Raw genomic sequence first — 25,438 nt, forward strand, 5'->3', positions numbered from 1 at the left:
GAGATAAATATGAGAGATACAGTGAGAAGGAAAATGCCAGAATTTGAAAACCATAAAGAGAATGTGAAACGTACAAAGCATGGTTTATAAATACATTCCATTGTCGCTGCTGTCTGAGGGAAGCATTTGTGTAAATTCTTTAGGATGTTAAGTCATTTATCTCAGGGAGCCAGAAGGGAGGGTCACCTTGCTGTCATTATAGGTTCATAACTGCTGTCCACAGTATGACACAGTCTGTTTGCCGTAGTCTGACATTAGCGCAATTTCTGTTGTACAGTAGAAATCATGGCTTTCTTTTTTCTTCAGTTAAAAAGAATTTAAGCTTTTGGCTTGAAATTCTGAATAGAGATTGATATTTCTTTAGCATATATAATTACCATTTTAAAACAATATGCAGCATTAATAAGTACTTGAAATCAATTGAGATAAATGTGATTGTAAAAAAAATGTTACAGCCTTTGTTGAACTTTTTTGTGTGTATTAAATAATTTCCTTACTCTTTTATTCAATGCATATTTTCTTTTTTATTTAGTCTGTTAATGAATTATAATTTATGTGCAATAAAAGGCTCAATGAATTTTTCTTATGTGTACTTCCATGTAAGCACAACCTCAATTAAAAAAAATTATATAGAACATTTTCTTTACTCTCTATGCACCTTCCCAGTCAATAATCCTACAGATCAATTTATTTGTTCTTGATCTTCATATAAAAGGAGTTGTATACTGTGGCTTCTTTTAGCTTCTTTCACTCATCATCATGTTTTGAGATTCTTCCACATGGTTGCACACCATTATCCATTCTCCTGTTGATGAACATTTAGGATTGTTTCCAGTTTGGGACTATTATTTAAAAAAAAGACAAAGCTTTTCTATTTGCTCCAAATTCTTGGAAACACACTTAGTATTGTCAGCCATTTACATTTTAGTCATTTGGATGTGTGTGCTGCTATATTATGATAGGTTCAATTTGCATTTCCCTGATGACTAATGATGTTGAGCATCTTTTTATATGTTTATCAGCTTTGAGGATATTTTATTTTGTGAAGTACTTTGAAGTTTTTGCTTGTGTTTAAAAAATAGGATTATCCTTATTTTTGTTTATATATTCTGGATACAAGAATCTTGTGAGATTTATGAATGATGAATATCTTATCCCAGCCTGTGACTTGTCTTTTCATTTTCTTAATGATGTTTTTTGACAAGCAAATTTTTAATTTTGATGGTGTTTAATTTATTATTTTTTCTCTTATGGCTGGTGTTTTGGTTTACTGTTTAAGAAATCTTTGTAAACTCCAAGTCTTAAAGCTATTCTGTTTTCTTCTAGAAGTTTTATAGTTTTAGCTTTCACATTTAGCTCTATGACCCATCTCAAATAAATTTTTATATATTGTATAAGTTAGGGGTTCAGGGGTCACGTTTTTTTGTCTATGAATTTCCTATTTCTCCAGTAGCATTAATTGATAAAATATTCATTTTGCTTTTTAGTTACATTGGGATTTTTTCAAAATTAATTGTCTGCATTTCTGCGCTCTATTTCTGGTGTCTCTCTCTATTCCATTGAGTTGTTTATCTACCCTTGCATGAATACCATATCATCCTAATTACTGTATTTTTATGTAATTTTATTCAATAAATATTTATTAATCACCTGGCATCTACAAGAAGCCAATATGATCCACTGGAGCCCTATGGAAACAGAGCAAACCAGACCCGGGAGACAAGACCTGTGATCAGCATGGAGACACGCCTAACACCCATATTCATTATACGGCTATCTATGAAGTGCCAAACCATGCTCCAGCTTCTGCTCTACACTCTGTGAATATAGACAATAATCAGAACAGTAAGACAAGATCCCTGCCTTCTTGGGCTAAGAGTGGCAGCATGCAAGTAGACATTCTGTAAAGTAAATGAATAGATGACATAATTTCAAATAATGATAAAGTTCTCTGCTCAAGAGTGGTAGGGAGCAATTTTAGACAGGATGATCCAGAATGGATTCATAAAGCTGCACCAGGCTATGCAGTGTCCAATTCCAGTGCCATTTGAAAATACTATAATGTGAATAATGTCTTCTCAAGCTGTGCTATACAGTAACTCTGTGTTATCAGGGAAGGGCCTTTTTGAAGAGATGACATTTGAGGAGTCCTGAATAACACGAAGGTATCATCTGTATGACCCTCTAGGGTAGAAGAATTCCAGGTAAGAGGAAAAAAGATTCCAAGGCAGGTAGGACTTTGGTGTGTTTGAGAATAGAAAGATAGCCATCATGACAGGAGCATAGTAAAAGATGAAGCCATTGTTAGATGCGATTGGATGGTAAGCAGAGGTCAGATCATGTCAGGCTTTGTTGATTATGATAAGGAGTTAAGGTGTTATCCTAAGTGCCCTGAAAAGCCTTCAGAAGGTCTTAATTAGAAAAGTGATCTGATCTTGAAAAGATTTTGGTTGCTCTGTAGAAGAAGGCTGATAGGGAATTCTGCTTTCATCTATGAAGGATCAGCTTATATCAGACTAACGTTAAAGATAAGAACAACTAACAAAGGTAAATAAAATATTTTTTTTTTTTAAGGATTGGCGCCTGGACTAACAACTGTTGCCAATCTTTGTTTTTTCTTCTGCTTTATCTCCCCAACCCACCCCTGTACACAGTTGTATATCTTAGTTGCAGGTCCTTCTAGTTGTAGGATGTGGGACGCCGCCTCAACGTGGCCTGACGAGCGGTGACATGTCTGCGCCCGAGATCCGAAACCTGGGCCGCAGCAGTGGAGTGCGCAAACTTAACCACTCGGCCACGGAGCCGGTCCTAAAATATTTTAAAATGTATGTTTGAGGGCAAAAGAACATTAAAAAAGCAACCGACACCGTGTGGCCAAGACACCAAATGCTAACGTAGCAAGGAGAAGTAAACCCAACATTCTGTGCTAGTTGTCTCCTCTAGCACTTTGCCGGTTCTCAAGTGGCAGCCTAGAGATTAGCAAGCCTTGCCGAGCTCTCAATAGTCTGACTGTGCTGAAGAAACAAAACATTGGAGTTTGGGGCTTGTCAAGGTGAGGAGCTGCTTATAGCAGGGACACACAAAGGACTACATACCCCAGGAGTAAAAGTGAAATGGAAATAACCTGAGCCCTCATTAAGACAAAATTCCAGCTTCAAATTAGCTTAATCCCTGATTGAAATAAAGTGGTCAGCCATTAATTTAACAGCCTGCTAGAAGAAAAAGTAAATCCTCTCTGGATGTATATACTATTACAAGAGCCTCATATAGTCTCTAATTTTTTTACACACAAAGGCTGTCATTCAATCCCAAAATATATAGGCATTAAAAATATAAGAATGGCATTATTTACAATAGCCAAGAGGTGGAACCAACCTAAATGCCCAGAACCTGACGACTGGATAAAGAAGATATGGTATATATACACAATGGAATACTACTCAGCCATAAAAAAGGACAAAATTGTTCCATTTGCATCAACATGGATGGACCTTGAGGGTGTTATGTTAAGCGAAATAAGCCAGACAGAGAAAGACGAACTCTATACGACCCCACTTATAGGTGGAAGTTAACATATAGACATGGAGAACTGATAGGTGGTTACCAGGGAAGGGGGGGTGGGGGGAGGGCACAAAGGGTGAAGTGGTATACCCACAACATTACTAACAATAACGTACAACTGAAATCTCACAAGGTTGTAATCTATCATAATCTTAATAAAAATAAATAAATAAATATATATATATATATATATATATATAAGAATGGACTGACAACTAAGAAAAAATAGACAATAGAAAATTCATGAGATTCAGCTAAAGCTGTCCTTAAGAGGAAATTTTGTACCCTTACATGTAATGTGTTAGATAAGAAGAAAAGCTAAGCATCCATAATCTAATTATTCATCTCATGAATACAGAAGGAAAACTATAAAATAAACTCAAAGAAATTAGAAAGAAGAAAATGATAAAATAATAATTTAAGGAAATATGAAACAAATGAACATCATTGAAGCCAAACGTTATTCTTGCAAAAAGATTAGTAAAACTGATAAACCCCCAGGGGGAAAAAAAGAGAAAACACAAATTTCTAATATAAGCACTGCAAGCAAGAGCCATCCCAACAAATCCTACATATTTTAAGAAGACTTTTTGAGAATATTTTTTAAAGAACATAAAGCCAAAAAGTAAAAAAGTTAGATTAAATGGAAAATTCTTTTGGAAAACAAAATTTGCCATACTTGACTCAGGAAGACATGGAAAAATCTGAATAGGTCTATACCTGTTACAGATGTCCAAGTAACTAAAAATCTTGCCATAGGAGCTCACCCTGTGGCTGAGTGGTTAAGTTCGAACACTCCGCATTGGCGGCCTGAAGTTTCCCTGGTTCAGATCCTGAGCGTGGACGTGGCACCACTCGTCAGGCCACGTTCAGGCAGTGTCCCACATGCCACAGTTAGAAGGACCCACAACTAAAATATACAACTACATGCTGGGGGGATATGCGGAGACAAAGCAGAAAAAAAAATATCTTGCTGTAAAAAAAACTTCTGGGCCCAATGGCTTCAACAGTTAATTCCTCCAAACGCTAAATGAAGAAATGCCACCAATATAACAGAAAAGGAAATAAAAATTATAGAATAGTGTCTCAAAAACCACGGATGCAAAACTTCTAAATAAATATTAACAAATTAAATTTGGGAATAAAAAGATAACACATCACATCCAAATTAGGTTTGTTCCAGCAGTGTAAGGATAATTTAACAATCAAAAAGCAATCTCTGTATTTGATCTCATTAGAATAATAATGGAGAAAAATGATAAAATAATCTGAAAAGATGCAGAAAAAGCATGATAATATTCAATACCTATCCATGATTTAGGAAACCAGGAACGTAAAGGAATATCCTTAATCCACATAAACCAAGAGCAAAATCATCTTTAACGTGCAATATTGAAATCTTCCCATTGAGGTCAGGAATGAGACAAAAATGCTTGTTATTATCATTTCTATTCATCACTGTACTAAAGGTCCTAACTGGTGCAATAGGCAAAAAAATTATACAAAAATTAAAACAACTAAAATTTGTAAAAATTGGAAAGGAAGAGATAAACTATGATTGTTCTCAGAAGACAGAATTTTGTCAGTAGAAAATCCAAAAGATAAGCCTGTTATATTTGTTTTTAAAGATTTTATTTTTTTTCCTTTTTCTCCCCAAAGCCCCCCAGTACATAGTTGTATATTCTTCATTGTGGGTCCTTCTAGGTGTGATATGTGGGACGCCGCCTCAGCGTGGTTTGATGAGCGGTACAATGTCCGCGCCCAGGATTCAAACCAACGAAACACTGGGCCACCTGCTGCGAAGCGCGCGAACTTAACTACTCGGCCACGGGGCCAGCCCCAAGCCTGTTATATTTAATAAATGATGTTAGCAAGGTTGCTAGATGCAATGTCAATGTAAAACAATAATTACATTTTTATAATATCACACACAATTAAAAATCAAATGAGGCCATTGAAGAGAGCATTAAAACGTCAGTTATTTATGAATAAATCTAACAAAAGATGTGAAAGACTGCTACATTCAAAACGAAAAAACATTATTAGAAAAACAAATGCTGTTTATGAACGCATAGATATAACACTGTCATGAATTAGAAGAGCCAAAATTTTTAAGATGGTAATTCTCCCTGAACTGATATATACCTTAGATGCAATCTCAAAAAAAATAATAAATTCCCGGAAGCTTGTTTTAAAGAAATTAGCAAGCCAATTCTAAAATTTACATGAAAATATCAAATGCCAATGGTAGCCATTGAAGTTGCATACCAAAATTGGAAGACTTAAACTTCCATATATCAAGACTTATTAAAAAGCTAATGTAATTAAGATAATATGGTGTTGATGCTAAGATAGAAAAATAGCCCAATGAAATGAATTACAGGAGCCAAAACCAAACCTGCACATACATTTGGTGACTTGATTTATGACATAGTCGGTATTGAAAAACAATGGGAAAAGGATATTCTGATCAATAAATAGGGTAAGTTAATTAGATATCTGTAGGGCCGGCCCGGTGGCGCAGCGGTTAAGTTCGCACGTTCCTCTTCTCGGCGGCCCGGGGTTCGCTGGTTCGGATCCCGGGTGCGGGCATGGCACTGCTTGGCAGCCATGCTGTGGTGGGCGTCCCACGTATAAACTAGAGGAAGATGGGCACAGATGTTAGCTCAGGGCCAGGCTTCCTCAGCAAAAAGAGGAGGACTGGCGGTAGTTAGCTGAGGGCTAATCTTCCTCAAAAACAAAAACAAACAAAAAAAACAACAAAAAATTAGATATCTATATAAAAATAATATGAATCTTGACTCTTACTTGACACTAAACATGAAAGTCAATTCCAAATAGACTGTTGATCTAAATGTTAAGGGCAAAACTATAAAGATTTTGGAGGAAAATAAAAGAATGTCTTCATGAGCTTGGGGATAAGCAAGTGTTTCTTAGGACAGAAAACAAATTAAATGAAAATTTGATATATTCTATTTAATTAAATTTAATAATGAGTTCATCACTTAAAGTGAAAAGACAAGTCATATATATATATGGTCAAGTGTAGACTTATTCATAAAAGAAATGATCATCTCTCATCCAGCATGACTGAAGACCAACCCAAGAAAGCACAGATTCCTCACATTAATCAGAAGCATGAGAAGACATCAATTGTTGGCACTGCAGGACAGTAGTCCTGAAGGCCCTAGAAAGTAGTAAGTATAGCCACCTCTGAAAGATTCCCTGCCTGACATGTGCCAGAGAGTGTGCAGAGGGCATGGGTGATCACCCTGGGTTCCAGTGGTGGAGACACAAATGGTAAAGGACGCTTGCTGCCACCACTGGAATTTCCAGGTAGTATAGACCAGAGGTGGTACCTTGGTCAAAACACAAATGACAGGAGCCTGTGCACAACAAACCTACAGTTCAAGCCCTGAACTTGTCCTGTGTCAACCAGTGGGAATCATTCCAAATCAATGTTGCAGCTTGATTCTGATGGTCCAAACTTAAGGCCAGTGTGAGAGATCTGCTCAGCAGACTGGAATCAGAAGTGGTCACTGGAATCAAAGTCTGTCCATGGGGCCTTGGGATAGTTCCATAGGTGCAAGTTCCACAGCTGCTGAGGGCAACTAACGGAGTCTATGTGTGTTAGGGGGTTAAAGGAGTGGAGAGCATCCCAAAGGAGAGAAAGGGAGAATGGGGACTATACGCATCTGAATCTAGGCTTGGCGTACCTTGTGAGGATGGCACTGCCAACCCAGGCTTGTTCCAGGAAATTTGGGGGAAATTTCCTGGGTAAATACTTTTAGTGGGGTCCGCTGGGGCAAAAGCCTGGGGTAGGAGTCTCCCCACTTGCCTAGGTCTAAAGGTGTACTGGAGATAAAACTAATACCACTTACTTGTAGATTGGATATGAGAGGTGAGAAAAACTCATAGTTTTTTGGCTTGAGCAATTTGATGAATGATGTCTTTCACTGAGATGGGAAGCCTGGGAAGAAACAGATTTTAAGGAAAGGAATAATGAAGAGTTTTATGGGGGTGGGGGGAATAGGGAGAGGTTGGTAAAAGGGTACAAATTTACAGCTATAAGATGAAGAAGGTCTAAGGATCTAATATAAGACATGGTGACTATAGTTGACAACATTTGTATGATTGAAATTTGCTAAGAGAGTAGAACTTAAAAGTTCTCACCAAAAAAAAAGATAAATATATGAGGTGATGGATGTGTTAATTAACTAGATCGGGGAAATTGTTTCAAAATGTATATGTATATCAAATCACTATGATGTGCCTTTTAAATATCTTACAATTTTATATGTCAATTATGTCTCAATAAAGCTGAACGTTTTTTAGAAAAGAGTTTTGTGTTGATCATTTAAATTTGAACTCCTGCTAGATGTAGAAGTAGGGATGTTGAATAGGCTGTTAGACACACAAGTCAAAAATGTAGGGGAGTTGTCTGGTGTGGGGATTTAATTGGAAGTCATTAGGGTATCAGTGATATTTAAAGTGATGGAATTTATAAGATTGATTCTGGAGAGGCTATAGGTAAAGAGGGAAAGAAGGCTCTTGAGCCAGCCCTGAACCATTACAATATTTAGCATTCAAGCCACAGAGAAGGAGCCAGCCAATAAGTCTGAGAAAGATTCTTTACTGAGCCTGTAAGAAAGTAAGGCTGGGCCCTGCCTTTTCTCACTGACCAGTTTCGCTCACTGAATGACCCAACTTGATATCTGACACTGACAGGGCCAATAGTCCATACATACTTCTAACACCATGCTTTGGTTCATTCATCACCCCAGGCTTGGAGTGTCCATGACCAATCTAGAAAGAAACTGAATTTGTGATGACTTGTTTGGGCTTGATTTCTAATTGTTGCTGTCCTCTCTTCTTCCCTTTATTTACTCCAAATTTTTTCAGCTTACTGTGAACTAAGCATGTCTCATTACTTATGTAACCTAACTCCTTGCTAAAAGTATTCCAAGACACTGAATGTGAAATTAATGGGGCATGACTATTTACTTTAGTGGTTTTATTTAGGGCCTAAGGTGCTGACACTGAGATAGTACCTATTAATCTGATACTAGATTAGAAGGTTGATTTCTTTAAAAATTAGAATTAGCATTCTCTCTGTTAATATTTAATATTAGGATAAGGTATGTGAGCTATGTATGTATTAAAAATATTCTGCTTAAAGTTGTTTATATTCTGAGAAGTATTTTTATAGCTCCTGTTTATAAACATATAGTCATGGCAAGTTTAAAAAATAATCTCTCTATACATCCTGAAACATTTGAACACCTGTTTTGGTAAGAATTTAGATTGTACAAGTTAGTTTTTGGCTCAAATTTTATTATGTCCATGATTTCAGTGTGTTTCCAGGTTTATAATAACATTTGAATTGTAATGACTCTATAGTGATGTATATTATAGGATTCATTTCAGAGGTGGCACTTAATCAGCGCTAGTGACATTTTTAACTACAACACAAATGTGTGTCCATTTTCCACCTCACCACCTGCCATCTAAAGATTAATGCCTCTTACTGAGTAAAATGATGAGTGTGGTGGGCAGCCTTGAAAATGGCCTCCAGTGATCCCCACCTTGTGGTATTCACATCCTTGTGTGATCCACTCCCCTTGAGTTCGGGCAGAACTTAGTGATTTTCTTCTAATAGAATACAAGAGAAGTAATGGTATGCCAGAGATTCAGTTATAAAAAGCCTGGGACTTCCATCCAGGGAACTCTGTCATGCATACTCTCTTGCTCTCACTTGGATCACTGACTCTAGGGGAAGCTATCTGCCATTTATGAGGACACTCAAGAAACCCAAGGAGAAGTTCGCGTGGCAAGGAAGTGGCCAACACCCAGTGAGGAACTGAGGCCTGCCAACAACTATATAAGTGATCTTGGAAGTAGATTCTTCAGCTTCAGTCAAATCTTGAGGTGACCGCAACCCTGGCCAATAGCTGTACTGTAACTTCATGAGAGAACTTGAACCAGAGACACCCAGTTAAAACACACCAAGATTCCTGACCAACAGAAACTATGAGATAATAAAGGTTCATTGTTTTAAGCCACTTAAGTTTTGGGGTATTTTGTTGCACATCTACAGATAACTAACAGAGTGAGTAGACATATTTACACTAAGGTGCTATTGATTTCCTGTCTAAAATCTTCAAGAATGCTTAATTTTTTCAGAATTTATAAGAGTACAGTGCTTAACCGTAAGTAAAAGCCTTGATGGTAGTGTTTAAGGCTATTCAATATTGCTTGGGCACAGTCATCTTTCTGAATGTCTGCAGTTGCACCGTTTCTGCCTTGGAGAATTCCTCCGAGACTGAGAAGGTATAGATGACACAAACTGTCAATTGACGAATTACAGTTTTAAACACCTAATAACTTCAATGAATAACGTACAATATAAGTATCCATGTTAGCACTCACTGCTTCCAATTGTAGTTGACCAATCTCACTCATAAAGTGATGATGACCTTCAGATCTGGCAGTTTCTTTTTGGTCTTATGATAATATTTATATTTTGCTGTCTTAATATACTTGATACAGACTAGATCACAGGGCACTAGGCCACTAGTCAGGTTTTACTTTTATTGCCCAGCAGGCCTGAATTAACTGTATTTTCATAGATGTGACTCTCAGTTATCAGCTAATTGGTGAATGCCTTTTTAGGAGCTTTTCTAAGTCTCGACCCTGGTCCTTAGCCTGAAACAGTGAAGGAGCTCCAGCACTTGCTCAAGTGATACAACATCAAGGTCCTCATACTGTTGATGTTTCTGAAATTGTTACTCTGTTCAGGTGCATGCTTTTTTAAAAAAACATGCACCATTTTAAAAAAATCTTGCTGCTCTTAGACCAAGTCCTTGCGCCACTACCTGCTTGGCACCTCAGGTTCTTCTGCACTTGACCTCTCTTGCTATTTATTAGTCTCACTGGATTTGGATCGTGGTCCTACCTTCCAAGCTGGGATGTGCTCAATTTTCCCATTCAATTTCATACCTCCTCCAGGTAACCTGTATTTACACACTTTCAGCTCTTGGGTTCATTGATCAACAGCCTGTCCAGAGAGTCCACGAGTTATGCCGTGGCAAAAAGGATGTGTATTCTTCAGTTGTTCTGTAACTGTCAATTGTTCTGTAAATGTCAATTGGTCAAGGTGGTTGTTAATATTGTTAAAAGCATTCTACATTCTTACTGTTTTATTATTGTGTCTTCCTATTATTAAAGAGAGAAGGATGGTAAATCCCCCGACTATGATTTTGAATTTGTCTATATCTCCTTTTATCCATGTCAGTTTTGCTTTATGTATTTTGAAGCTTTGTTTTTATTTTTTATATGATTTGATCTCCTTGATAATTTTCCTTTTTTATCATTATGAAATGCACTTTGTTAATATTCCTTGTCTTGAAGTCTGCTTTGTTAATATTACTATAGCCACAGTAGCTTTCATATATTTATTTTTTTAATATTTTTTTCCATTCTTTTACTTCCTATGTAACTGTATCTTTATATTGATAGCATATCCCTTGTACACTCCATGGAGTCGTACATTACTTTTTTTCACCTGGTCTGATAAATTCTGCCTTTTAATTAGAGTGCTTAGTTCATTTACATTTAATGTAATTATTTACATGTCTGTGCTTAAGTCGATCATTTTGCTATTTGTCCCTCCATCTTCTCCTCTTCTGTTCCACCTTATTTTAGATTAATTGAATAGTTGTATTATTGCATTTTAATTCCTTCTGGCTGTGGGTATACTTCTCTCTTCTTTTTAAATTCTGGCTCTAGAGATTATACCACGCACTTTTAACTTGTCACATTCTACTTAGAATTAAAATAGTGCTTTTTATAAAATGTAGACTCTTGCAACATTATCATTCTATCTACTCCCTCCTTTGTGTTATTATTTTCATATATCTGCACATATTATAAATTTTGTCTTGTTTTACTTTACTTAATTCTACATATTTTTCAAAAATTCAGAGAAAAATCAGTGTCTCTTATATTTACCTGCATGTTTAAAATTTCTAGTACTCTTCATTCCCAACTGTAGATATGATTTTCCATGCAGTGTAACTTTCTTCTGCCTGAAGAAATCCCTTTAGCATTTCTTATAGTGCAGATCTGCTGGAATTTTCTTAATTTTCACTTACCTGAGAAAATTCTTCTGTTTTTCCTTTGTTTATTTTTCAAGGATATTTTTACTGGATACAGAATTCAGAATTGATTTTTTTTTCTCCTTTCAGTATTTTAAAGATACTGTTTCCTGTATTCTGGTCTCTCTGAGTTCTTATGAGAAGTCAGCAGCCATTTATATTATTGTTACCCTTTATGTATCATTTTTCTTTGTCTGCTTTCAAGATTTTCTATCAATGATTTTCAGCAATTTGACTATAATGTGCCCAAGGATGATATTCTATACTTATCTTCCTTAGAGTTTGGTGAACTTCTTGAATATATAGATTTATATATTTTCCCAAGTTTGGAATTTTTCAGCCATTATTTTTATTTCTTATATTTTTTCTGTTCCATTTTCTCCTACTCCTCTCTTTCTGAGACTACACTTATACGTATATTTTTGTGACAATATTTCACAGCTCCCTAAAGCTTTAGTCACTCATTTTCTCATTCTCTCTTCTTTCAATTCTTCAGAGAAATACATAGCCATTATCCAATCTTTAATTTCAGTCTTGTTGTTTTGTCAAGTTCAATCTGCTGTTATATCTATGGCATGAATTTTTATTTTAAACATTTTATATAATTTCTTTTTATTACATTTATTTTATATTTCAGCTAGCTTATTTTTCTAACTTTAGAATCTCTACTGAGATTTCCTACTCATTTTAACATGTTTTTGATGCTTTTGTGTTCATTTTGAACATATTTTGTAATTCGGAGTTCAGTCAGGTGGTAGAAAACACACTAATAATTTGAATAGGAAAAATGTGATATAGACAATTATTAACTAGTTCTAGGGGATTAACCACTAAGAGATAAAGAGAACTCTAAGGGACATATAAAAGCAGATGGAGCAGCCACTGCCTCTAGGGCTGAGGCATAAACAAACATTGTATAAGTCACTTCCACCTGCAAGAAGGAGATTCATACATCACGGCAGAGAGTGTAGTTTTGGCCCAGTGGAAGGCAGGAAAGTACATGATATATTTCAGCCTGGGGATGGCATGCAGAAAATCACTTGCTGGGATGCCTAGCCCAGTGGTGAGACTAGTGGAAGCTACCTGCTGAGGTGCTGCTGAAACTCATTGGAAAGCCACCCTCTGGGTATCACATGTTCTACTGGCTGCCTCATGCTGCAGGAGCCAGAATTTAAAAAAATTAAAAGCGCACCAGAACCAGGAAGAGAAGCCCCTTTATCCTGCCATGACCCTTCAGTACTTTCTACTAACAAAGCTTAACATTGTGCCAGCTGGCAAAAGAGAAATGATTATAGACTCTGGCTCCCATATCACAAAGCAGGACAAAGAAAGGTAGTCTTGGAGCTGAGAAACAATAAGTTGATAACTGCCAGTTTTAACATACTTATAATACCTGCTGAAAATTCTTGTCTGCTACTTCCAACATCTTTGTCATCTTAGGGTTGGTTTCCTTTGACTCATTTTTCTCTTGACTATGAGTCACATTTTCCTGTTTCTTTGCACACCTACTAATTTTTCATGTGTACTAGATATTGTGGTTGCTATATTGCAGAGACTCTGGATTCTGTTATCCTCTGGATGGTGTTGATTTTTGTTCTAACAGACAGTTAAATTGTTGGCTGATCAGACTGAACTTGTAAAGGCTTGGTTTTATGCTTTTTGGAGTGGGTCTCATGGTTCATGCTTGACCTAAGGTGAACCCTTTCGATCTGTGGCATAGTCTTTACTCCTGCAGCATGAAACTTACAGGATTTCCATGAATAGCTTGAGTTTACTAAGCCCTCCAACATAGCTAGACTCAAATTCCAAACTCTATCTCCCTTATGGAGAGCAGGAATTGAAATCTCTTTCAGCCTCTCAGCTGTTGCATTCTGCTGAGCTCCTTAGAATCCCCTGTGTATATGTATATTATAGGTTAGCCAAAGATTTGAGGGGATTTTATGTACAGATTTTGAAGCTCCTCCTTCTGTGGCTTTCTCCTTGCCAGGATTTATCTAGTAAATTTCCAGCCCCTCTGGCAGCCTTCAATTTTGTCTTCTTACATCTCAAGTCAAAAACACAACAGCCTTCTGCTTATTTCCAGGTGCTCTGTGCCTTTAAGACTAGAGAGTTCCCTTGGAGAAAAAAAACGTATTAAAGTGTATTCCATCCACTGAGGTTTTCCTCCTTTAAGGGTCAGATCCTCTACAGTTTCTGCCCAGTTTTTTGTGACTCTCAAGTTCCTGAGATAAGCTACCCTGCCACTACTGGAAACAGTACTAGACAACATGATTTCTAAGGGGCATTCTTAGTCTAGGGCTTTGGATACAACTTTGAGCAGTAAGTAGATTATAACGCACATAGAAATGAATTCCTGCGTTTATTGAAAGACTTATAAATTGTCACCTTAGTACAAGGTGTATTGTACTTCAGTACATACTGACTGCAGTTCTAGACAGAAAGTTACTTATCCAGGAGCATAATAAAATGGAAAAATAGGATAAATTTACCCATATAATAATTTATCTGATTCCCTCTTTCAAAATCAGCATGGAGTATTATGTCTTCATAAGAAATAACTGCTTAGTCAATTGGGCATGCTTATAATACATGTATATACGTGAAAAAGAAATCAGCATGGTATAAGAATTTATATTGTTCTTGAACTCGCATAAGCCTCCTCTTTAGAGACATACAAATGCTCCTGCATTAGTGAATTGTTGCTCCACCGCAATCCATTGAACGTGGAAGGTCTCTTGGGCAAAGCACCGGGTCACATAGCACAGCTGGCAGAAGAGAAGTAATTGGGGAAAGAATTTATAGCTCAGTGACAAGCAGACATCTTCACTGGTCTGTTTCTTTCTTCTCTCATCAGCTTGTCTGAAGTTCCATTTCCTTGCGACTAGAAGCTGCACATGGCTCCATCCTTGTTCAGACAGACCCCTAATAAATCTCATTTTAGGTGGTACTTACTCCGGTTGCCAAAAAAAAGAGTTAGTAGGACAGCAGCTCCTTCATGTGACGCTGAAGGTCATCAACCTCTGTCTGTAGGAGGGAAATGCTTAGAGGCAGCCTGTCTGTATTCCTTTTTCTCTGTTTTATTAAGTATTTCTATTGGTTTTCTTTTCTCACTGTAAGAGAAAATCTTACACACTGCAAAAGAAAAAATCCAGAAAACACATGGACAGCAAGTTTTTAAAGATGACCCTTAATCTCAAGATCCAGAGACAGTTTTCACAAACATTTTACTGTATAAACATATACACACACTCAAACACACATACAGTTTCCTCTTTACCCAAATGTACATCCTCATTAGTTTTAGTGGCAGCATATTGCATGGATGTGTTAAACATTATATCACTCTTCTAGCGACAGACATTTTTAAAGATCCCACAACGTATTTTTTAAAATTTTTATCTTATTCAATTTTATGGTTTTTTATTGAGGTATAATTGACAAAACTGTAATATATTTAAAGTGCAAAACATGATGATTTTATATACATGAAATGACTCCCACAATGAAGTTAATTAAGACATCCATCACCTCACAAAGGTACTTGTTTTTTCTGGTGAGAATGCTTAAGATTTACTCTCTTAGCAAATTTCAAGCATACGATACAATATTATTAACTATGGTCACCATGCAATACATTAGATCCCCAGAACTTATTCATCTTATAACTGAAAGTTTGTACCCTTTGTGCAACCTTTCCCTATTTTCACCACCCCCAACTCCTGGCAACCACCATTCTACTCTCTGTTTCCATGAATTTGATTGTTTTTTTTAAGATTCCACTTATAAGTGATACCATACAGTATTTGTTTTTCTCTGGCTTAATTCACTTAGCACAATGCCCTCCAGTTTCATCCATGTTGTCACAATTGGCAAGATTTTCTTCTTTTTTAAGCCTGAGTAATATTCCATTGTAGATATACCACATTTTCCTTCTCTATTCATTTGTCGATAAACATTTAGGCTGTTTCCATATCTTGGCTATTGTGAATAATTTCTAGCATATGTTTTAATTCTTCAAAGGTCTGTCTTAATTATTTAAACCTAAATCACTCACTAATACAATAGCTTATTTTAATTCCCTACAATGCACTTATTATTGCTTGATGTTTTCCTATTTTTCTTTTTTTTTTGCATTTTTTTCTGCTTTGATAGTTTTAATTCTTTTTTCAATTTTTTTATATTTTTAATTTTTATTTTTTTCAGATGTGCATCATATTTCGAATTCTGTATACATTACATCATGTTCACCACCCGAATACTAATTATGGTCCATCCGCTCACATGTGAGCCTAATCAGCCCTTTTGCCCTCCCCCCTCCTCCCTTCCCCCGAGGTAACCACCAGTCCAATCTCCAATGCTATGTGGGGTTTTTTTTTTTGTCGTTTTTACCTTCTACTTGTGAGTGAGATCATATGGTATTTCACTTTCTCCCTCTGACTTATTTCACTCAGCATAATACCCTCAAGGTCCATCCATGTTGTCACAAATGGCCGGATTTCGTCATTTCTTATGGCTGAGTAGTAGTCCATTGTGTATAAATACCACATCTTCTTTATCCTTTCGTCCCTTGATGGGCACCTAGGTTGCTTCCATGTCTTGGCTATTGTGTATAATGCCTCAATGAACATAGGGGTGTAAGTATCTTTATGCCTTTGTGTTTTCAAGTTCTTTGGATAAATACCCAGCAGTGGAATAGCTGGATCATATGGTAGATCTATCTTTAATTTTCTGAGGATACCCCATACTGCTTTCCATAGTGGCTGCACCAGTTTGCACTGTCACCAGCAGTGAACAAGGGTTCCCTTCTCTCCACACCCTCTCCAACATTTGTTGTTTCCTGTCTTGTTAATTATAGCCATTCTGACCGGAGTAAGGTGATACCTCATTGTAGTTTTGATTTGCATTTCCCTGATAGCTAATGATGTTGAGCATCTTTTCATATGCCTGTTGGCCATCTGTATATCTTCTTTGGAGAAATCTCTGTTCAGATCTTTTGCCCATTTTCTAATTGGATTGTTGGTTTTTTTGTTGTTGAGCTGTATGAGTTCTTTGCATATTTTGGATATTAACCCCTTATCTGATATGTGGTTTGTAAATATCTTCTCCCAATTGTTAGGTTGTCTTTTCGTTTTGTTGATGGTTTCCTTTGCTGTGCAGAAGCTTTTTAGTTTGATGTAGTCCCATTTGTTCATTTTTTCTTTTGTTTCCCTTGCCCGGTCAGACATGGGACTTGAAAATATGCTGCTCAGACCAAAGTCATAGAACGTACTGCCTATGTTTTCTTCTAGAAGTCTCATAGTTTTGGTCTTACATTCAAGTCTTTAATCCATTTTGAGTTGATTTTTGTGCATGGTGTAAGAGAATGGTCTACTTTCATTCTTTTGCATGTGGCTGTCCAGTTTTCCCAACACCATTTATTGAAGAGACTCTCCTTTCTCCATCGTATGTTCTTGGCTCCCTTGTCGAATATTAGCTGTCCATAAACGTGTGGGTTTACTTCTCGGCTCTCAATTTTGTTCCATTGATCTGTGTGTCTGTTTTTGTGCCAGTACCATGCTGTTTTGGTTACTATGGCTTTGTAGTATAATTTGAAATCAGGGAGTGTGATACCTCCAGCTTTGTTCTTTTTTCTCAGGAATCCTTTGGGTATTCAGGGTCTTTTGTTGTTCCATATAAATTTTAGGATTCTTTGTTCTACTTCTATGAAAAATGTTGTTGGAACTTTGATAGGGATTGCGTTGAATCTATAGATTGCTTTAGGAAGTACGGACAGTTTAATGATGTTAATTCTTCCAATCCAAGAGCATGGAATATCTTTCCATTTCTTTGTGTCTTCTTCAATTTCTTTCGACAATGTTTTATAGTTTTTGGTGTACAGATCTTTCACCTCTTTGGTTAAGCATATTCCTAGGTATTTCATTCTTTTTGCTGCAATTGAAAATGGGATTGTATTCTTAATTTCTCTTTCTGCTACTTTGCTGTTAGTGTATAGAAACGCAACGGATTTCTGTACATTGATTTTGTATCCCGCAACTTGACTGTATTCCTTCATTATTTCTAAAAGGTTTTTAGTGGACTCTTTAGAGTTTTCTATATAAAATCATGTCATCTGCAAAGAGTGAGTTTCACTTCTTCTTTTCCAATGTGGATCCCTTTTATTTCTTTTTCTTACCTGATTGTTCTGGCTAGGACTTCCAATACTATGTTAAATAAGAGTGGTGACACTGGGCATCCTTGTCTGGTTCCTGTTCTTAGAGGGATAGCTTTCAGTTTTTCTCCATTGAGAATGATATTTGCTGTGGGTTTGTCATATATGGCCTTTATTATGTTGAGGTATTTTCCTTCTATACCCATTTTATTTAGAGTTTTTATTGTAAATGGATGCTGTATCTTGTCAAATGCTTTCTATGCATCTATTGAGATGATCATGTGATTTTTATTCTTCATTTTGTTAATGTGGTGTATCATGCTGATGGATTTGTGGATGTTGAACCATCCCTGCATCCCCAGAATGAAACCCACTTGATCATGATGTATGATCTTTTTAATATATTGTTGTATTCGATTTGCTAGTATTTTGTTGAGGATTTTTGCATCGATGGTCATCAGTGATATTGGCCTGTAATTTTCTTTTTTTGTGTTGTCCTTGTCTGCTTTTGGTATCAGGATAATGTTTGCTTCGTAGAAAGAGTTAGGAAGTCTCCCCTCCTCTTCAATTTTTTGGAAGAGTTTGAGAAGGATAGGTATTAAGTCTTCTTTGAATGTTTGGTAGAATTCACCAGGGAAGCCATCTGGTCCTGGACTTTTATTTTTGGGGAGGTTTTTGATTGCTGTTTCGATCTCCTTACTGGTGATCGGTCTATTCAAATTTTCTACATCTTCTTGGTCCAGTTTTGGAAGGTTGTGTGTTTCTAAGAATTTATCTATTTCTTCTAGATTATCCAATTTGTTGGCGTATAGCTTTTCATAGTATTCTCTTATTATCTTTTGTATTTCTGAGGTGTCTGTTGTAATCGCTCCTCTTTCATTTCTGATTTTACTTATTTGAGCCTTCTCTCTTTTTTTCTTGGTGAGTCTATCTAAGGGTTTGTCAATTTTGTTTATCTTTTCGAAGAACCAGCGCTTGGTTTCATTAATTTTTTCTATTATTTTTTAGTCTCTATGTCGTTTATTTCTGCTCTGATTTTTATTATTTCCTTCCTTCTGCTGATTTTGGGCTTTGTTTGTTGTTCTTTTTCCAGTTTCTTTAGGTGTGCTTTTAGATTGTCTATTTGGGATTTTTCTTCTTTGTTGAGGTAGGCCTGAATTGCTATAAACTTCCCTCGTAGAACCACTTTTGCTGTATCCCGCAGATTTTGTCGTGTTTTCATTTTCATTTGTCTCCAGGAATTTTCTGATTTCTTCTTTGATTTCTTCATTGACCCAATCATTGTTCAGTAGAATTTTGTTCAATCTCCACATTTTTGTGGCTTTTCTGGTTTTCTTTCTGTAGTTGATTTCCAGTTTCATACCTTTGTGGTCAGAAAAGATGCATGGTATTATTTCGATCTTCTTAAATTTATTGACACTTGTTTTGTGGCCTAATATGTGATCACTCATGGAGAATGTTGCATGGGCATGTGAAAAGGATGTGTATTCTGTGGTTTTTGGATGGAATGTTCTGTATATATCTACTAAGTCCATCTGGTCTAATGTGTCCTTTAAGGCCAGTGTTTCCTTATTGATCTTCTGTTTGGACGATCTATCCATTGGTGTAAGTGGAGTGTTAAAGTCCCCTACTATTATTGTGTTACTGTCTATTTCTCCTCTTATGTCTGTTAATATATTTAGGTGCTCCTATGTTGGGTGAGTAGATATTTACAAGTGTTACATTTTCTTGTTGGATTGTTCCCTTTATCATTATGTAGTGCCCGTCTTTGTCTCTTCTTACAGTTTTTGATTTAAAGTCTATTTTGTCTGATATTAGTATTGCTACCCGTGCTTTCTTTTCTTTGCCATTTGCAAGGAATATCTTTTTCCATCCTTTCACTTTCAGTTTGTGAGTGTCTGTAGGTCTGAAGTGTGTCTCTTGTATGCAGCATATACATGGATCTTGTTTTTTTATCCAGTTGGCCACCCTATGGCATTTGATTGGAGCATTTAGTCCATTGACATTTAAAGTAGCTATTGATATATATGCATTTATTGCCATTTTGTCACTTTTTCTTTTTTCTGGGTGTTTCAGTAGTTCTTCTCAGTTCCTTTCTTTTTCTCTTGCTTTCTTACCTTGTGGTTTGAGGGCTATCTTTAGTAATATGTTTGATTTCTTTTGTCTTATTTTTTTTCCTGCTTGTTATAGGTTTCTGGTTTGTGGTTACCATGAGGATCGTATTTAATATACTATGCATATAACAGTCTGTATTGAGTAGATAGACTCTTTAGCTTGGCTTCTTTCTAAAAGCTCTACTTTTTCACTCCCCTCCTCCCACATTCTATGTTTTTCACATCATATATAGTCTTTTGTTTAGTGTGTGTCTATCCATTACCCTCTTATCATTGAAATAGGTGATTTTAGTACATTTGTTTTTTAACCTTCATATTATCTTCACAGGTAGTTGATCTGCTGCCTTTACTATACTTTTACCTTGCAAGTGATTTTATTGCCTGTTTTTTGCTGTTGTTGTTTTGGGGTTCTTTTAATACTTTTTTTAATCTCTATTTGTGGTCATTGCTTTCCCACTTAAATAAGTCCCTTCAGCATTTCTTGCAGAACTGGTTTATTGGTGATAAACTCCTTTAATTTTTGCTTGTCTGGGAAGCTCTTTATCCTCCTTGCATTCTGAATGACAACCTTGATGGATAGAGTATTCTTGGTTGTAGGTTTTTTCCTTTTAGCACTTTAAATATGTCGTGCCATTTTCTTCTCGCCTGTGGGGTCTCGGCTGAGAAGTCCACTGACAGCCTGATGGGCTTCCCTTTATATGTCACTTGCGGCCTTTCTCTTGCTGCTTTTAGGATTCTCTCTTTGTCTTTAATTTTAGATATTTTGGTTATAATATGTCTTGGTGTGGGCCTCTTTGGGCTTCTCTTGTTTGGAGCTCTCCGTGCTTCCTGAACTTGGATGTTTGTTTCCTTCCTCAGGTGAGGAAAATTTTCCTCTATTATTTCGACAAATAAATTTTTTGCCCCTTTGTCTCTCTCTTCTCCTTCTGGGATCCCTATAATCCAAATGCTAGCACGCTTGATATTGTCCCAGAGTTCCCTTACACTGTTCTCATTCTGTCTAATTCTTTTTTCTCTTTTCTGTTCAGCTTTGGTGATTTCCTCTAGTCTGTCATCTAGCTCGCTGATCCGTTCTTCTGCTTCCTCTACTCTGCTATTGAGTCCCTCTAGTGAATTTCTCATTTCGAGTATTGTATTCTTCATTTCTGATTTTTTTTATATCTTCCAGTTCTTTGCTGATGTGCTCACTGTGTTCATCCATTCTTCTACGCATATCTGTGAGCATCCTCATTATATTTTGTTTGAATTCTTTGTCCAGTAGGTTGCTAGTTTCTGTTTCACTTAGTTCTTTTTCTGGGGTTTTGTACTGTTCCCTTGCTTGGAAAGTATTCCTTTGCCTCCTCATTATGCCTCCTTCTCTGTGTTATTTTCTTTGTGCTAGGTGAGTCGGCTATGTCTCCTGATCTTGGAGAAGTGGCCTTATGTATGAGATGCCTTCTGAGGCCCAGCAGTGTGCTTCCCTCTCGTCACCAGTCCATGAGAACTAGGAGTGACCCCTTTGTGGGCTACTTGTGTTCTTCTGCTGTGGCAGGGTTGCTCCCACTGCAGGTACCCAGGGAGTCTGATCTTTCCTTCCCTGGCCAGCTGTTTGTAAATCTGGTCTGGGGGCGCCTCAGCACTGTTGGCTACAAAGTCTATTAGCACACTCTTATTGCAAGTGTCCTCTTAATTGGGTTGGTACCCAGTGTAGCTGGTTGCTAGGCTCAGGGGCTACAGTTGTGATAGGCCTGAGGCCAACAAGGCTGTTGTCAGTTCTCTTAGGAGTGCAGCTGAGTGGGGCTGGCCCTTGGCATGGGGGCACTCAATTGTTTCAGGCTTTGGAAGGTGGGGCTGATCCTTTTTATGGCTATTTGTGAAGCACAAGTCTTCTGCCACTGATAAGCCTCACCCTCCACCAGACCACATACACTGTCAACACAGTCCTGGTCCATGCACACTTCTCAACCCTGTGGAGTGTACCCCACCACCACACTGCAGAGGCCCCCTCTTCTCCCCCAATACCACCCACAGTTCATCTGGTCCTCACACAGGCCCTGCCCCACAGAGGCAGACACCCTTGGCTGCCAGTAGAGGATCAAGGCACTCAGTCAATGCAGGCTGAAAAGTAGACTGAGGGCTTGCTGTTAGGTGGGGCCAGTCCCTAGGGCGGGTTGCCTGCCCTGGCTGAACTGGATTAAATCTGTGCTCTAGTGGGTGTGGCAGACCCCTGGGCTAACAGCCCAAGGAATGCACTTCAATGGCTCCCACCGGTGTCCGCATCAGCACGCCTGGACCAGCTCAGAACAATGGCCCCCACCAACGTCTCAGACTCCGGAGAGGACCCTCCTCTCACCAAATGCCCCCAGAGCCCACCAGGTGAGTCTCGTTTCACCAAAGGACAGTCAGCCTTCTCTCTGGTGATTTTAGGTTGCTGCAATGAGTGAGTTTGTGCGTGGGCCCTTTAAGACCCAGATCTTTTCAGCTCTCGGCTGATAGCTTTTTTGGGGGTGTTCTCGCTGCAGTTATTAGCCAGCAAAGCCAGACAGTAAGACCCTCGTCTCAGTTGGGCTGAGTCAGAAGGATGGTTATAGCAGTATTGCCCCTGCTCCGTACCTCACTCCTCCAGGGAGGGCTCGTACCTTAGGGTAGCCCCGGCCTGGCCAGCTGAGAAGCTCCGCTGCTCCCAAAGGTGGCTTTTTTCCTCTCTGGCTGGAGTTACTGCCTCTTCTGCCTTCATCAGGACTGTCCCTTGTCATGGGGGTTCTTTTTATCCAGTTTTCAGTTTTCAACCCGGGGTGATTCTTCCCGAAATTGTTGTAACCTAGTTGTTCATGGGAGGAGGAAAGTTCAACATCTGCTCACGGCGCCATCTTGACGAGATCCCCCTATTTTTTCATTCATTTACTTGTTCATTGTCTGTGTCTCTCTCTAGATTATAAATGATGAGATTAAGGACATTTTTTGTTGAGCCTTGTATTCCAAACACCAAGAACAATGTCTTACACAAAGAAAGGTTTCATAAATATTACTAGTGTGAATGAAAACTGAAAGTGGGATGTCTAACTATTTCGAGTGGAGAGGATGAGAATATTGGCCATTATACTTGCAACTTCATACTAGGAACTTATGGGTCAACACAGGTGAGACATTAGGGCAAAGATGAGCTTGGAGTATGGGTTAGACTAAGGCAATCATCTAACAAAGAAGTGTAATTCAAGGGGAGTAAAACATTTGTAGGATCTCCAGCAACAGTGGTGGAAGTGTAAGAAGGAAGGAGATTTTAGGCAACAACAGCAAATAAGGTGGCAGCAGAAGCCCCAGGCAGCTCAGCAGAATTCTGATTTCTTTCCCTTCCTCCTGATGCTCTCAACCTTGGCAGCCATGTCCCTGGGGGCTCAAAGCCCTAAAAATACCCCCAAATGTTGCATCGCTGATTGACATTCCCACCCAAATTATTTTTGGCATTGAGAAAGTTAGGTCTCAAGACCATTCCCTGAAACCTAAATGGTCTTAGGCTTGTTCTGGAATATTCACTGAGAAGAAAAGAAGATAACCTAAGCATGTGAGGAAGATTGATGCCAGTAAGATCAAAGAACCTTCTCCTAAAATATATTGTTCATTAAACCCAGTTCAAATATTCACCAAGTACCTATTATGCACCTAGACTAGGAATACCAGCTCTTCTATCTCTGTCTTGGCCTGGATAATTGCTATGAGTGGCAGACTGAGCCTGTGAGTAGATAAAAGTGTGAGATAGGCCCAGACAATGAGACACGGCAGGCACTGGTGTCAGTCCCAATTGTAGGTGACAAAACAGCATGGTAACCAGGAGCATGGGGACAAAGACCACTACCTGCCCAAACAAAGACCTAGCATCAGACACAAAAAGAGGGATCTGTGTCCTGAAATGGAACCAGTGCACAGTAATGGGGATTCCAGAAAAGGCAATAAATCACCAAGCAGAAGGCAGGTGGCACTGGGCCAGGACTCGGACCCAAGAGTTTTGCGATCTAAGGGGTGGATATGAAGGGTAGAATTAGTTAAAATAAGGCACAGCTCAAGTACCGTTGAGTGATTCACTGTACATGTTACCAATGCAGGAACTGTGTCAAGGATAGGAAAATCAACACATGAAACTTTTCACAGTGAAGACGCCTGGACCAGCATAGGGAGGGGTCGACATGTTTTCTCTGCCTATGAGTGGCTGGAGGCAGGGCCAGGTACATGTTTCCATAGGAGATCATTATTAGGTAGTGAGGATCAACATTCCGTCAGGGCAAGCTTGTAAACAGCTCTCAATGCCAGCGTGGCAGTAACTTACTGTTTTCCAATTCTATTCTTCTTGAGATAGCTATTCTTTCCTTCCTTAGTAAAAGAACCATGATTTTATTTGGGACAACAATAGCTCCAGTTAAAAACTACATTTCTCAGCCTCCCTCTCAGCTATGTGTAACTAAGCTGGATGTAATATTTGTCCCAAACTGATGGACTGTTCTGTGGGATATCCAAGAAGTCTGCACGAGCTGCTTCAGCTGGGTTGAGAATTTTTTTCTGTATACTTTGTCTCCTTTCTGTCGGTGGCTATAAGTATTAACAACCATATTGGACCACGAGGGGACTTTAAGGCCAGAAGTTATAAGTGGAAGACAGACTAAGAACTGTGTAGAAAAAGTGAGCGAATAGGCCCCAGATGAACAGGTGGAGCTGCCATACCAATCACGATGTGCCTTCCTCTATATCTATTTTCTTCTTTTTCTGCATGAGAGAGAAATAAAGTTTTGTTTCAGTCACTGTTTAACTTGTTTTTTTCATTATATGCAGCTTTCCCTAATCTCAATTGATACAGACAGGTTAAGGAATAAGGTGAGCAGACTCTATGGGGGGACCTATAATCTCCATCTCCTGGTGTTCATGGCCTTATACAATTGCCTTCCCTTGAGTGTGGGCAAAACTTGTCACTTGCTTCTATTTAGAAGAAAATGGCCAAGGTGAAGGGGTATCACCCCTATGTCTACGTTACATTTAGAAGACTGTGTCTTGCTGGCAGATTCACTCTAAAGACCACCTGCCTAGATAACTTTGAAGAAGCGGCCATGTTGGAAGGCCCACCTGGCAAGGAGCTGAGGGTGCTCTCTAGGATCTGAGAGTGAACTCCATTCATCAGCCTGCAACAAGACAGGGTCCTCAGTCTTATGACCAAAAGGCAATGAATTCTGATGACAATATGAGTAAGCTTGGAAGTGCATTCTTCCCCGGTCAGCCTCCAGATGTGAATGCAGCCCAGCTAACACTTTGATTGCAGCTTTTTGAGATCCTAAGAAGCGAACTTAGTTAAGCTGTGCCCAGCCTTTGGGCCTACAGAAACTGCGAGATAATGAATATGTGTTCTTTTAATCCCCTGAGTTTGTGGTAATTTGTTATGCAGCAGTATATCACTAACACAAGGATTCTAGTCTTTATCTGTGGTTCTCAAAATTTTT

Source organism: Equus caballus, chromosome 7 (assembly GCF_041296265.1).
Source record: "Equus caballus isolate H_3958 breed thoroughbred chromosome 7, TB-T2T, whole genome shotgun sequence".
NCBI classification, from domain to species: domain Eukaryota; kingdom Metazoa; phylum Chordata; class Mammalia; order Perissodactyla; family Equidae; genus Equus; species Equus caballus.